Consider the following 15,406-nt stretch of genomic DNA (forward strand, 5'->3'; position numbering starts at 1 on the left):
AGTTTCTACATGATCAAGATAAATTTGATATTTGACATTAATGCCTTAGTCATTTAAATTTTAAGAGCATGAAAGAATTCCAATCTATAGTAAGTGACTTAGATCTTATTCAATTTAGCAAAAATGCCATGACACTTGCTTATGAAGGTTGTATTCAAAACAAATAACAAAAGGCCTCATTTCTAAGTAGAGTTGCAACATATACAAGTAAGTTGTTAGAGATTGTATATTTGGATGTTTGTTGATCAATGAAGATACCATCAATTAAAGGAATAAGGTATTTTGTGACATTTATTGATGATTTTTCAAAAAAGATGTAAATTTTCATCATCAAAGCTAAGAGTGAGTGCTTTTTAAGTTTTAAGGAGTTTAAGGCACTTGTGGATAAATAATGTGAATATAAGATCAAGGTGTTTTGCACGCATAATGGAAATAAGTACTTATCAAAGTATTTTAATTGAAGTTTTAAGATAATGCAAGACAAACCTCCATTGCTTACACTCGACAACAAAATGGAATTGCTAAAAGTACAAATCAAATCATTATAAAGATGGCAAGGAGTATGTTACATGCTCAATACCTTTGGCATGAATTTTAGGCATAAGTCATGGTAAATATAATATATATATATATATATATATATATATATATATATATATATATATAAAAGAAATAGATGCCTTACAAATGCTTTCATATCAATGATATGGAGTATCATTTTAAAAACATGGAATAGAAGAAAACCTTGTATTTTATATAAAAAGAATTTAGGATGCATTGTTTATGTATAAATAATAAAGTATATGAGGTCCAAAATTAATACAAAAGGTACAAAATGTATGTTTGTTGGATGTTGTAAAGGTACCAAGGTATATAAGCTAATGTATTTAGATACCAAGAAGATCATTAAAAATTATGATACAGAATTTTTGGAGCATGAAAGTGCTTATGAGCACTTGAAGATGTATCCAAATAGGAGTAATTGTATGTTTGTAGACATATCTTTAAATTCAATGAAGAAAGTAAAATAAGATAACAACAATAAAAATGATAGAGGTCTAATGTCATGGACACAGAAATACAGACTCGAGATCTAACAAGAAGTTCAAGAAGAACTGGCAAGAACTAGATTAATCAGATGAATACAAGAACAAAACCAAAGAGGTGAGCTAGAGCTCCAAGAGATGTATTATCGAGACTAAAGAACTCTTCAGCCTCGATTCTAATATATACTCCTATTTAAGAAGCTTCTCAAGCAACTTCTACTAACTAGGAAGCTTCTAGAAGGTTCCAGAGACTTACTTCTAGAAGGTTCTAGAAACTTATCTCTAGAAGGTTCTAAGGACTATGTGCCTAACATCTTCTATCAACTAAGAAGCTTCTAGAAGGTTCCAGAGACTTGTTTCTAGAAGATTCTAGAAGCTTGTCTCTAGAAGGTTCTAGAAACTTGTCTCTAGAAGGTTCTAGAAACTTGTCTCTAGAAGGTTCTAAGGACTATGTCCCTAATATCACCCCCTCCTTTAGCTTCGAGGTCTTTGAGAAGCAATGTTGTTGTCAATCAGTACCAATGCAAGAAAATGAAGATCTGTCGCATAAGGTATGCTATGAACTCCAACTGTTGTTCACGAGGCAAGTGGTTCATTGGTCCTTGAGGCCAATGGTAGTCGCCCGCTCCTTCAACTTCTGACCAAGCATAAACTTCCATGTCTTCATTGTGAAATTATCCTGCAAATATGCCTTCTGGCTGACCATCGTAAGCAGGCTCGGACTCAAATACAATCACTAGTGATCGGTTACTTGGTATCCTCCGTCATCGTCGTGGTACAGGTGGTTCTTCATCTCGGGGTTGCCTTCGTGAGCTAGTTGGTTGAGATAATCTGACTGGCATAGTATTTATCTCTTGGCTATCCATATCAGAAGACCAAACTATGGTTACTGAAAAAATTCTATTTTATCTTGGAAAAAATAACTACATCAACTACAAATTTTGGTAGTGCTCTCCCCCTTTCTTATATTCTTGGGTGAGCAAGCTTCAGAAAGAAGCTATTGTCGAACCGGCTTAGGTTTATGAGGATGTTGTTGATGAAACTCTTATATCTTTTGCGACGCATTGGCGAGATTTTCAGTTGGCTCCCACGTTCGCTCATTAATGTCGTAGCCGCACTAATGAACAAGATACTCCAACTTGCCCCACCTTCGCCGTGAATCCAGTATCTTTTCAACCTCGTATTCCTCGTGGTTCTTGATCTTAATACTAGGTGGCGGACATTGCACTCTTCCAAGAAAAGACGTCTCTTGATAAGGCTCCAATAGAGAAACATGAAAGACTGGATGTACCTTCATAGAAGCCGGTAATTCCAAACGGTACGCCATTGGATTGATTTGCTTCTGGATGATAAATGGTCCCAATCTTCGATAGTCCAACTTATCACATGATCGCTTGATCTTGATATTTTGTCGAGGAAGCCATGTTTAATCTCCAATTTTGAAAGTAGGTGCTTGATTTCGAAATCTATCTATAGACTCCTTGTAGGATTCTTGAGCGGATTGTAATTGAAGCTTCAACATATTTTGAAGCTCTGATAGTTGTTTCGTAAATCTTTCAGCTGTTGGATTGTTATTTGTTGATGGACTCAATAAATCAAGCTTCGGATGATACCCATAGTTGGAAAAGAATGGTGTGTATTGAGTCGACGCATGAAGGGTGTTGTTATATGCAAACTCGGCTAGCGACAGATATGTGGTCCAATCATCTTGTTGATAGTTGATGCTATATCGTAAGTATTGTTCCAAGACTTGGTTCACCCGTTCCGTTTGGCCGTCAATTTGAGGATGAAAAGCCGAAGAAAGCTTGATATCCACCTTCAGTATCTCAAAGAGAGATCTCCAAAACTTTGATGCGAACTGGGTTCCTCGATCTGATACGATATCATCTGGTAGTCCATGATATCGATACACATTATCGAAAAAGAGCCTTGCTGTGACTTCATTGAACGATGTCTTCTTACTAGGAACAGAGTGCGCCATCTTTATAAGCTGATCTACCACGACAAAGATGCTGTCAAATGATTTCGATGATGGCAGGTCCGTGATGAAGTCCATGGAAATTGAAGACCATGGTCGAAGTGGAATCGGCAATGGTTGTAGGAGTCCATAAGGGCGATGCCGAGGATTCTTGGATCTTGAACAGATGTTGCAGGAGAGGACAAAATCTTTCACATCCTTTCACATTTGGGGCCACCAAAAATCTCAAGAAATAAGCTCCAAGGTCTTGTTGAATCCAAAATGTCCTGCAGTTGGAAAATCGTGGCGAGATTGAAGAGCTCGGAGTCGTGCTGGTCCTTTTGGGATATATAATCGCTCTTCAAAGTATAAAAGATCTCCCTCCACCTTGAACTTGTCGTCATTGGCATGCTACTTAATATCAATGGCTACTGAATCTTCAATGGTCACGGCACATACCTGATTCAGGAAGTCAGCATCAATTGGCAAAATAGTAGCGCAAAGCTGAAATTGCTCTGGCTTCAACAATGTCATACATTGTTGATCAAACGCTACTTCTCTAGCCTTTGGTATAAGATACAATCTCCTTGATAAGACATCAGATAGGCCTTGCTGCTTTCCAGGTCGATAAGTGATAACAAAATCGAACCTAGATAGTAACATACTCCACCGAGCTTGACGTCGATTTAGAACTCGAGCCGACATGAAATACTCCAAATTCTTGTGATCTGTGTATACGGTCACTGGATGTGTAGCTCCTTCAAAAAAGTGATGCCATTCTTGGAAAGAATCCACTATAGCAAGAAGTTCCTTATCGTGGATCTCATAATTGATTTCAGCAGCAGAGAACTTTCGAGAATAGAATGCAACTGGATGGAGCTTCTTGTCTTCTCCTATTTGTGAAAGTACAGCTCCTAAAGCAAAATCCGAAGCATCAGTTTCTAAATAAAAGGCCTTTGTAAAGTCTGGATGTACCACGATTGGAGCTGTAGTAAATGCCATCTTCAGGTCTTGAAACGCCTTCTCTGCTAGAGGTCTCCATTCTAGCTTATCCTTGCATGTCAACTGAGTGAGAGGAGCAGCAACTTGAGAGTAATTCTTGATGAAGATCCGATAGAAGTTGACAAAACCAAGAAAGCATTGTATATCTCTAATCGTCTTTGGAACCTCTTAAGACACGATTGCTTCCACCTTCTTGGGATCCATCTTCAAGCCTTCCGTAGTCGCAACGAATCCCAGAAACTCCATCTCTATTTGATGAGATAAACACTTCTCCAACTTAGCATATAGTCTTCGCTCGCGTAGTTTCTCCAAGACCAAACGAACGTGCTTTTCATGCTCTTCCTCATTTTTGGAGAATATCAAAATATCATCCAAATAGATGACAACAAAATCATCAAGGTGCTCTCGAAAAATGTCATTCATCATATGTTAAAAGACCGCTGGAGCATTAGTAAGACCAAAAGGCATGACATTATATTCAAAGTGGCCATACCTTATACGGAACACTGTCTTCCACTCATCTCCTTCCTTGATTCGTACGAGATTGTAAGCTCTCCTTAGATCAATTTTCGTAAAGATCTTTGCACATCCAAGTTATTCTAAGAGACCAAAAATCAAAGGTAACGGATAACGATTCTTTTTTATTACCTTGTTGAGGCCTCGATAGTCCACGCACATCCGCAACGAGCCATCTTTCTTTTTCACAAATAAGATGGATGCTCTAGCTGACGATTTTGAATGATGGATGAAGTTCTTAGCTAGATTCTCGTTGATGTACTTTTGCAACTCCGCCAATTCCGTTTGCGATAGATTGTAGATTGGGCCAAAAGGTGATTGTGCTCCTTCTTATAAGTCTATGGCACAATCATATAGTCTATGTTCCGGTAGCATGTCGACATTTTTCTTTTGAAATACGTCTTTAAAATCTTTATATTGCTCCGGTATACTTGCTGTCGAGATCTTCTCCCCGGTAGTTGGAGTCGCATAAATGACAAACGATGTACCTTCCTTCGACGATCTTGTAAATGTTCTTGCTCCAATGAATAAAGATTTCTCTATTCGGGGTTTTCTACTAGGTTTGCTCTTGGGTGGTTTTGTAGGAAAGGTGATCTTCCGCAACTTCCAATCTATGGATGGGTTATGCTTTTTCAACTAAGAAAGACCAAGAATAACAGGATTTGATGGGGTTCTAATAATATTGAAAATAATATGACTACTATGGCCCTTAAACGTCATTTCTATAGGTTTTGATTCATGGGTGACACTACCAGACAATAAAGGTCGTCCATCTATGACCTCAACGTGAATAGGTTTGGATTTTTGTACTTAAGGGATCTTATGATGCTTCGTAACTTCTTTGTGTAAGAAACAAGTAGATGGTCTTGAATCTAATAATGCTAAGGTTTTCAGTTTTTGTGGGCCAATAAGCAAAGGGATTGTAAAATAGTGGACAGGTTGAGCGGAAAGAAAGGAATCTGGTTGTTGTTGCGATATTTCACTATTCAGCCGCATGGTTCCTATTGTGACTGGGCATCCTCGTTTTCCTGAATAAATGCACACCTAGTCTTGATAATACGTCGATTTTGCTTCTTGGGGCAGTTTCCAACTTTGTGGCCTTCTTCACCGCAATACAAGCATAGACCTTCCTTCATACACCGCTTTTTTTCTTCTAGAGTAAGAAATTTGACACGTATCGCATCAATTTGCATATCTTCTACCTCTGAATGTGAATTCACGCTGCTTGTCGACATAGCTGGGGTGTGGCGAACCATATGATGTCTTGAACGTTGGTCTTGGCAATGTTGGAATAGCCAGTTATCGCACTTCATAGCTTGGCTATTAGCTTCGTTGAGCGTTTGCGGATCAGGAAGAATTAACTCAAATCCTTCACATTGTTCCTTAAATTCCAATAGAATTGACTCATCAATGCTTCTTCGTTCCAATTGATGTCGCATGCTAATTGCCTAAAGTTCGATGCATAGATTGATGTAGAACGCATCCCTTGTCGTAGTGACCGGATCTTTGTTGTAGCCCATCAAACCTTGTCGTGTTCACCAAATGCTTCCGCAAACGCCTCCAAAAAGGTTTCAAAGTTGTTTAGTATGGACGATCGTTTCTCAAACAAAAGAGCAAACCATGATAGAGCTTGTACTGTAAGTAAGGTTCCAACAAGCCCAACACGTGACTCCTCCATTGGATAGCATTCACATTATAAAACTGTTAACAACCTGATTTGATTGACGAATCCTCGAAACTTGGAATGCGTACCATCGAACTTGTCCGGAAGGCTAACTCGGGGCTCCTTATGTTGTAGAACTAGTAGTGCTTGTCGAATCTGAGGCAAAGTTGCTTCTCGAAGTGTAGAAGTTTGAGGCTGGTGCAGCCTACATTGTGCCATCCCAGATGCTCCATCATTATGAAGCCTTGCTACGACTCTTTCAATCTCTGTAGTTCTTTGCGATAACGTAGCGAGGGTATTTATGATAGCATCCAATTTGGACTTTGAACTTTTTGTCATATTAATGTCTTGGCCCTCGGCCATTCTAAGAGAAGGTCAAAAATGACTCTACAATAAGACAATATTGGTTTAGAAGAGGGTACTCCACAACCTCTAAAATGCCTGAAGAGCTTCAAGAAAAGAGGTCATCCACTCTCTCCAAGAAGAATAAGACTCCAATATTGTAACAAAAGAAGTATCAGTTTAGAGGAGGGTAATCCGCAACCTCTAAAATGCTAGTAGACTTCCAAGCAGAGGGATAATCCCCACTCTAACAAAGAAGAAACTAGGTCTGATATCTAAGGTGAGTGAAGTCTCGACAAACTATCACGTACACAAAAATACAGACTTGAGATCTAACTAGAAGTTCAAGAAGAATTGGCAAGAACTAGATTAATTAGATGAATACAAGAATAACACCAAAGAGGTGAGCTAGAGCTTCAAGAGATGTGTTGTCGAGACTAAAGAACTCTTCAGCCTCGATTCCAATATATACTCCTATTTAGGAAGCTTCTTAAGCAACTTCTACCAACTAAGAAGCTTCTAGAAGGTTCCAGAGACTTGCTTCTAGAAGGTTCTAGAATTTTATCCCTAGAAGGTTCTAAGGACTATGTCCCTAACATCTTCTATCAACTAAGAAGCTTCTAGATGGTTCCAGAGACTTCCTTTTAGAAGGTTCTAGAAGCTTGTCTCTAGAAGGTTTTAGAAACTCGTCTCTAGAAGGTTCTAAGGACTATGTCCCTAACATCTAAATGAATGTCAAATAGCAATGAAGATAAATTAGAAGGCCTCTACAATTTCTAAGACCATCAATGAAGTTTTTAAAAATTATAATAACAATGATGAAGAGTACCAATCTTTGCATGAGAAAAAATAAGCTTTAAAAGAAAAAAAACTTGAAAGAGAATATGGAGTGCAATAAAATGAATATTCTTCAAATAAAAAGAGATATCTTTAAAAAAAGAAGTTCATGTGGTGAATAATAGAAGAATCACATCTTTCCTCAAGTAAGTAAAGGACATATTAATGTTGCATTTCTTACTAATCCATTGAATTTGTGTGATGCAATGAAGTCCATGGATGCTATGAAATAGAAAAATGCAATGAAAATAGAATATAAATCACTCATGGAAAATTGAATGTGGAAATTGACTCAACTTCTATCAAATCGGCCTTCAATTGATTGTAAGTGGATATTTAGAACCAAAAAAGATACAATGGATAATGTTGTAAGTTATAAGGCAAGATTAATTGCCAAAAGATATTCATAAGTTGTTAGTATTGATTTTAATGAAATATTTGTTCTTATGGCTAATTTATTATTATTAAAACTATTGTAGAAATTAGAGTACCAATAGATTTTGAAATACATCAAATGGATGTAAAGATGGATTTTTTGAATAGAAATTTGAAAGAAGATATATATATGGATCAATTTCAAAGATTTGTTGAAGAAGGCAAAGAATAACTTATTTGTAAGTTCAAGAAATCCTTATATGGACTAAAACAATTACCAAGGGCATAATACCAATGTATTGATATATTTTTTGTGAGTGAAAGATTTTTAAGGAGTAAAACTAATCATTTCTTATATGTAATGTAATCAAATGAATTCATATTGATTGTCATCATCTATGTTGATAATTTAATCATATTGAGTAACACCATAAAAAGTATGGATTGACTAGAGGCAAAATTAAAAAAATGAATATAAGATGAGTGATTTGAGAAAGCTCTACTATTGTTTAGGAATGGAGTTTGTAAGAGATTGTGATAATAAAACTATTATAATAAGCCAAAGCAAGTACATTGAAGAAGTGTTGAAATAATTCAACATTGAGGAGTGCAAGGTCATTGGAATACCTTAAGAGGCCAATTTGAAGTTCATAAAGCTCATAGATGAGAAATTTATTAAAATTAAAGATGAAATAAAAGATGCTCCATACAAAATAGTAATAGGTTCACTTATATATACAATAGTTGGCACAAAGACAGATCTTGTATATAGAATGAATGTTGTGAGTGAATACATACCAAAGATTGGACCAATTCATTGAGCAACCATCAAAGAAATTATGAAGTACATGAAAGGCATTTTGAATTTCAAATTGTATCTTGGAGGAGATGATATTGTATTGTATGGTTATTGTGATGCGAATAGGATTGAAGATGCAAATAATAGAAGGTCAACAATGGGCTATGTATTTTTTTATTGGAATGGGAGGAAACCCATGGAATTACAAAAAACAACCAATAATTGTAAGGTCCATAATAGAGGCAAAATATATGGCACTAAGTCAAGGTACAATGGAAGCAATTTGATTAAGATAAATTTTAGAAGACATTAGACCTGTACAACTGGAAGCAATTTCAATGAATTGTGATAATCAAAGATGTCTTATTTTTACAAATAATCCAAAGAATCACTCAAAAATCAGGCACATTGATATTCAACATCACTTTATAAGAAGAAAGATTAAAATGACAGTAATTGATATGGAATATTGTACAAAAAAAGACATGCTCATTGATTTGCCAAAAAAAATACTAATGAAGAATAGATATCAGAAGTTGACTAAGATACTAGGTTTAAAAGCCTTTAATCAATAGCAAAGTAGGAGTATTAAAATAAGAATAAAATATAATTACCTAAAATAAGTTGATAATGGTCAAAAGATAATAAAAAAATGAAGATAACTTATTAATGTGGCAGTTAGATTAAAAGGATTTTAGGATTAAGTTGAATGAATGAAGATAATTATAGATAAAGTTCAACTATAATAAATTTAAACTCTTCCTATAAATAAAGGATATTGGAAGAAAGAGACATTTCATTTTATACCTTTTTTATATTGAACAATTCTGATTTCTATTTATTTGTGTCTTGCTTGTTGTATTTCTTCAATAAGATCATGCTTCTAAATAGTCCATTCACTAGAGCTCATATATTGAGTTTGACACTCAACTTTTTTTTAGTGTTCTAGTTTAATAATGTGATCTTATTAAGTTCTTGGTTGCTTCTCCTTCAATCAAGTGTTGTTGCATTGCAATCATTCTTGGTTGTATACATAGACAATAAAGCATGTAGAGAAGCATCAAATTTTAAGTGAGATTTGATAATACTAGGTAGTATTTGATGCTGAATTCATGTTAGTCTTTTAAGAAGCTTAAGGTCATTAAAATCAAAGCGAAGATAATTTTGAGGCAACGATCTAACAATTCAAGTGACCAAGTTTCAATAAGTTAAAAGCAAGCCTTGAACTCCAATAGACTATAGATTGTCAAGGTTTGAATATAAAAGAGTTCAAAATAGTCTGTGGAATCTAGAGCCAAATATTAAGCATCTTGGATCAACTGTTGAAGTGAAGATAGTTTTAAAAATAAAGTTCTTGTAATTAAATTGATAATTTGGAATATATAAGTTGGAGGAGCGGTTTTCATAGTTGAACTATAGGATTGACGTAAAATTTCTATTATTTCCAAAGCCACGTGAATTCTAATCTCAGTAAATTTTGGAGTTACTGAGTAGATTAAAGCGGCTACTAAAGTGGAGAGAGGTTTTGAAGGTGGCCTTATAGATTGCATATTAATGTCTCTTAGAATTGTTGTAAATGAAGACCAACATGTTTTCTATTTAGAATTGGTGTAGCATTCAAGTACTTCTTTGACATATCTCTCTTCTTTAGGAATTTTGAAGGTAACAACCTCATATAGAATGAATATTTAAAATTGAATGAATTTATATTAGATGAAGTTTAGAAATTAGACAAAGCTAAATTTAAATTAAATGAAGTTAGATTAGGATTTAAAGAAAATCAAATTGAATAAATTTTTAATATCAAGGATGAATTTTAATTATAGATGAATTATTATAGATAAATTTTGTTATAAATGAAATATTATTTAGAGATGAATTCTTATTCTTAGATGAAATTTTATTAATAGATAAATTTTAATCAAAATAGTAATAATAATAATAAAAAAATAAGTTATCTATGCATAAATATTTTTTTAAGACTTTATATTGTAAGTACAAATCACAGTAAGGATATTTATTGACTAATGGAATTAATTTAGAGAAGTTAGAAATTTATTTAATAAAACTTAAGTAACAATTACATCTAATAGACTACATAAATAAGTTCAATTGTTATAAATTAGAACAAACTTCTAGCTAGTAGGGATTTATTTTAGTTTACAATAATTATAAAAAATTGAATATGAAATAAAATTTTTATTATTGTTGAATTGTAATGCTTAATGAGTTGGTGATAAGAAGATAAGATATTATCTATAAGTAAATGGAGAAGAATATAAGTGTAGATTGAACAAAACATTTATAGAATATATTATTAATTATAAGATGATGTAAAAAAGAATTTATAAGTTGAAATTTAATATAGTAATCTGTATAGTTTGTGAAGTTATAAGTATATACATGAAAAAAGATCTTAGTTTAGAAAATATAATAATGATAAATAGTAGGAAATTATCGTATATTTTTTAGTACAATTTATAAGATTAAACATACTTCTCACAAATACTTATAATATTTAAAGTTGTAAGTTTTGATATATTGGAAAAGTAAATTTTGAATATCATTGATTAAATATAGTACTTGACATATTTAAAGATGTAGGTTTGGATCTAACCAAAATATGTATTGATGTAAGATGTACAAATCTTAATTCTTTTATTTGTCATGTTTAGATGTCTTGATTGTGTAATTAAAGAATTAGACTTGAATATTCACAAAAAATCTACTATGATTAGTTGCATAATTGGTTTTTTGTAAAGCCTTGCATTTTCATTAAGAAAAGAATACAAAAGATACAAAATATTTATTTACAATACAAAATATTAATTAAAAGAATGGATGATTTATTAAAGATAACATACATGTTGAATAGAAATCAATATACAAATTTATATATTTAACTTGTCCAAGTGATAAAATTATTTGACAAGATATTGACTTATGATGATAATATTGAAAAGTTGTGGCTTATATTTATTGAATTACATGTTGTGGTAAGCAAAAACTTTTTATTGTTAGAAAATTATAGAGATGAAAAATGGTGCAAAGTAGCTATCTTTTAAATGAAGAATAAAGAAAGTTTTAGAAAAATCCTTTTAGATTTGGTTCTTTGTTGTAATGTGGCATGTAATGTCATGACAATGTACTATTTAAAAGAGTTTGAAGACATTGCATGTATTATGTGTAATATTGCTATGTTTGATGAAATTGAAGGAGATGATACAAATCTCTATAAAAAGTTGATCAACTGAAGCCAAGATTCTTCTTTTAAAGAATGTGGATAAGATAAATATTTATTGCAAAGTTATAAAGACCTAGGTTACATTGAAGGTGAAAAGTAAGATACTCTGGAACTTTCAAACAATATTGAAAGCTTAAAAATTGGTGATTGTATAGGCAAAAGTATAAATGGAAAGATATACAAGTCAAAAAGGTTTAGAATTTTGAGTGCCAAAAATATAATAGTTGATATCTTTAAAGAGCATGTTTTCATTGAAATAGGCATTTTGGCAGATTTGAGCTATTCCAACTTTGTAAAGTATTTTCTTGTTGTGAAAGTGGTTACAAATAAATTTGATAAAAGTTTCTTTAGAGAATGGAGAAATAAAATATTATATTTAGTAATAAAATTAATGGACATGAATTTAATTGATATGTTGAAAAAAATAAAATCAAAGGAATTTGCTTTCCTCATTGATATTATGTATCAAGTTGCAAAAAAAATAAGTTATTTATATGATATACAAATTTCACATTAGAATTTCAAGCCAAACAACATTCTTATAAATTTTAAAATAAAGAAAGTTAAGAAAAATGGTGAAGAATGGATACTTGTCAAGATAAGTGATTTAATTTTTTTTAAGAATAATATTGGAAGAATTCCAAAAAGTAAACATTGTGATACTATTTATTATACATTAGGATGTGTGGCTTTCAAAGTATTAGAAAATGAAGACAAGGCAATAAAAACATGTTCTTTTGAAGCACATGCATATTCATTTGTAATAACATGTTTATAGATTCTTTCAAGAAAAAAGCCATTTTCTAATATTTAAAAATAAAAAAGAGATATTAAAAAAGAATAAAAAAAAACTTGAATTTCCTTCATATTATGATGAGTTGATGTAAGTCCAAATTTCACAACTTGATGAAACTAATGCCACACAATAAGTTCAAGAGGTGAAATAGGAAAACTCCCAATTGTGTAATTGTTAAAATGATTTAAATCTTAGTATTAGCAATTCAATTAACTTTAAGCCTTTGAAGCAATGGTTACCAATATAAATAAAAAAAGAAGATTTAATGAGATTATTATGGTCTTCAAGATTATTTGCATGATTTCCACTTAAATTTCAATGAATTGTTCAATATCATTTGTATAATATTTAATTACTAATTTTTATATGATTACAAAAGTATAATTAATTAGAATAAATAAATAAATAAAGAATTAGTTGAAACTTATAAATTATTATGCCTTAAATAATTAATGGTGAAAGTAATTGATCAAATTGTTATCATTAATCCATGTAAAAGTAAAAAAATCTTGAAGGTTGAGTTAAAAGTAAAAATTAAAAGTAAAATAAAAATAAAAGTAAAAATAAAAGATAGATGTTTAAAAGTTAAAAGGTAAAAATTAAAATCTAAAAGTTGAAATATGAAAGAAATAAAAGTAAAAGTGGAACTAAAGAGAGATAAAAGTGAAGGTACCTTGATAATGTCTAAGAATTGAGTGCAGCAAATCCCCTTCTACTCTATTTTTTTTCAAAATTCGTGATTAACTCCAAATTGAATGATTTTTAGTTTATTACAATTTCAACATGAAGGCGCTCTTAATTTAATAAATTTAAATTCAATCCAGTACTTAAGCCCTAAGAAATGCTCCTTCAAAATTAAATGACTAAGTTTGCCACGGTAGGCAACCTCTCTCCACTTGAAAATTAACCATAGATTCAATTTGTCTTTGAATTCAATGAAATTTATGCCATTGAAAGCTCAGCTTAAAAATGAAATTAATTCCAAAATTTCACAATAATCCAATTAGGAGGCACTAAGAAATATCTTTTCAAAGGTGGTTATTCTCAACTATTACGGCAGCCAACTCTTGTGCATTCAAAATTCCACCAAAATTCTGTCTTTACTCCAAATCAAGCAATCCTTACCTTGTTGGAAAGATCACAACAAAAGTTAAAATTACAAAAAGAATTCTTATCAAAAATCAAAAAATTAAATGACTGATTGAGGGAAATCAAGGCTCTTGAATCCTTGGGATATTTGGAAGGCCAAGGGAGCTATCTACCGCAATGATCTATGTCTTAAAGTCCAATGACTATCATTCACTACTCAAGATCTATGCATACAAAACCACAAGTTTACAAAAATAAAATAAAAAACATAATTAAGATTAGGGTTTAGGGCCAAAATTTAACATGGCTTTACCCTTCACCAAAAGAGAGGAGAGAGAGAGGGCTTGGGAAACCAAGCCACTTTTATGCAATTGAGTGGTAGATTGTGGAAGGGCAGCCACATCTCTACCCTTGATCTCTAAGATCCCTAATGTAGATCTATAGCCTTTATTCATTTAAGAGCCAATTTCGTTATTAAGGCTGATGGCTCTTTTAAGTGGTCAAGAAAGAACTTTTTGGCAAGTCTAACTTCACCATTGTGTTCAAAACACCTTTTTATGCTAAAATCGACTACTCCTATGCCTCAATTCATGCTCAATTATAATTTTTATGAAAGTTTTTACCTACAAGGATCTTGATAATTCTTTTAAAATCCTTCAAAATGAGAATTTCATTGCTCTACTTGTATTTTGAAGGAGAGGGTGCTGATCTTATTTTTTTCACTCCACAGGGTGAATCTGGTACCACCATTGCAATAAAAAGGCTTCTATTAATTAGAAGAACCACCATATTTCTTGAATTTGTTGAACTTGGAGGAAATCTCAAAAGTGTCATTGCTAAACTTCACTAAATGTTTTAAAAAATTATAATTCTAACTCACTCTAAATCATGTGAAATGATTATAGGTGAACTCATAAGCTTTAGTCAACCCTCATAATAGTGACTAGCAACCTCTAAATTATTAAAAATAATTAAGTTGCTAATTTAATTTTCTAACTCTTATCACTTTGGTTCTAATTAATCTAATTGAAGGAATTACACTATAATTTATACCATCAAAGTTTTTAATCCTAAAAAATATATAAAACTACATTCTATTTATATAAATTATAATCTAATATTTTAGATTATCATAAAATAAGAAAATAACAAAAATTAAAATTTTGGAGCATAATTGAGAGCTCATAATTGACTGATTTGATATAAGAATGTTGGAGGTTCAATCCTTCAAAGTATCCAAAGTTTGGAGATATTTAAGAAAGACTTATAAGTTTGAAGACAAAACTTTTAGTTGGATTTTATGAAGATAATGGTTCTTCTTTTAGTGATTCAAAGAAGAAAAGTCATCAAATTACAAAACAAAAAGAAACATGTAGTAATGATGAAGTGATAAAGTTTGTGGTTATTTATGTTTTTTTTGATTGGTTGTTTTAGACATGAAATAGATTCAAGTAGTTAAATGGTGTATATAAAAGAAACATGTATGTATATATCAATATTATATTACAACATGTATAATGCCTATGTTTTGGCATAACAATTGTGGTTTTTTATATAAGAATGTTTGCAAGAAGATCAACTATTAAATAGACAAGAATACTCAAATAAGTTGCCAGAGCCATGTAAAAAATGTGTAAAAGTAATATATATTATTGGCATGGATAGAATGGACAAGACAACAATGAAAAAATTTATATATAATAATGTAAAGTATATGTATAAAATTATTAAGATGAATTT

The sequence above is a fragment of the Physcomitrium patens genome, chromosome 2, assembly GCF_059467195.1.
Source record: "Physcomitrium patens ecotype Gransden chromosome 2, ASM5946719v1, whole genome shotgun sequence".
Taxonomy (NCBI): domain Eukaryota; kingdom Viridiplantae; phylum Streptophyta; class Bryopsida; order Funariales; family Funariaceae; genus Physcomitrium; species Physcomitrium patens.